Here is a 1,656-nt window from a genome sequence, read left to right on the forward strand (position 1 = left end):
AATCATCCAGGGCTCTCATCCTACTGTGTGTGGCCGGCTCTTAGTGCACCTTTTTAGGCAATGTATTTTATACAGAATGATGATTTTCTGGATGTATTAAATCATCCAGGGCTCTCATCCTACTGTGTGTGGCCGGCTCTTAGTGCACCTTTTTAGGCAATGTATTTTATACAGAATGATGATTTTCTGGATGTATTAAATCATCCAGGGCTCTCATCCTACTGTGTGTGGCCGGCTCTTAGTGCACCTTTTTAGGCAATGTATTTTATACAGAATGATGATTTTCTGGATGTATTAAATCATCCAGGGCTCTCATCCTACTGTGTGTGGCCGGCTCTTAGTGCACCTTTTTAGGCAATGTATTTTATACAGAATGATGATTTTCTGGATGTATTAAATCATCCAGGGCTCTCATCCTACTGTGTGTGGCCGGCTCTTAGTGCACCTTTTTAGGCAATGTATTTTATACAGAATGATGATTTTCTGGATGTTTTAAATAGACACAGAGACGAATAACTCTTTCAACCTTTTATTGGTTCATCCAATGCCTGCATTCTGAGTTCTCTTACCCTGAATGCATCACTCAGGGTAGGTATAGATGCATAGAACCGATCTGCAGTCTCCATGGTATGGCACATGCTTTTACAAACTAACATGCGGTTCTCAGTGCTGAGATGTCTGACTTGGTTACTGACTGATGTTCGGATTATGGTAAACCCGATAGGTCCATCCATGCCTGCATGTTTCCATGCCCTTTGAAAGAGGTGGGTAATTTTGGTCATTTTTTTCCCTTGACTCTGAAAGACATACAAGCACTTTTTGTCTCCATAGCAGTAAGAGATGTCAGCCATGGCTCTTAACCATGTAGCCTCTTCAGGCATCAGGGCGAGGTATGCCGAGCCGTATCTCCTGTCCGTTTTGTGTCGATCAACCTGGGGAAATATGGATGTTACAAAAGACCCATGCCTCTCATGTTACTGTGTGTGGCGGGGGTAAGGTGGACTTATGTGGGCTTACCCAGACGACTGTACGGCCTTTGTCATCTTGGTCTGCGTTGTCTACTTGGTCCTTGGTCATATTGTAAAGAACCACAGGTCTATGGCCTGTTACCATCCCGAGATACCCTGTCAGATACCCTTGTAAGAGGCAATATGTGTCGTCTCTGGCCTCCTCCCTCATCTGGTCTGGAAGATAAAACCACCATGTTTAAAACATGTATGCCTATAAATGTGCACCTGTTGCGGGCTTGATATGTCTGTATTATGGCACTCACCTATGAGCCTGGGTATTTCCACTACTGCTATCTTCATAAATCTCTCAAAATCCTGGGTGGATTTTAGTTGTTCTGTAAGTGGATAAGTCAAAGGTTATACCATATGCATATGGATGTAATTTCTCCAGAATGTGCATGTGGATGTCAACATACTTGATTTAAGTCTTCTCACTGCCTGCCGGTGGCATCTCATATGTCTAGTGTGATCCTTCAGTAGCTTTTTGATTTGAAGGAGTATCTGTTTGATCTGGTGTGTTTGAAGGCCCAGTGTGTCCAGGTGGAAGGCTCGTGCGTGCTTTATAAAAGACATAGCGTTTATAAGCATGATATGTACCGTAGGGTGGCTATACTTGCTTTGGATCAGAGCAGACGGCCACTGTCTT

The sequence above is a fragment of the Brachyhypopomus gauderio genome, unplaced genomic scaffold (genome assembly GCF_052324685.1).
Source record: "Brachyhypopomus gauderio isolate BG-103 unplaced genomic scaffold, BGAUD_0.2 sc671, whole genome shotgun sequence".
Lineage (NCBI taxonomy): Eukaryota > Metazoa > Chordata > Actinopteri > Gymnotiformes > Hypopomidae > Brachyhypopomus > Brachyhypopomus gauderio.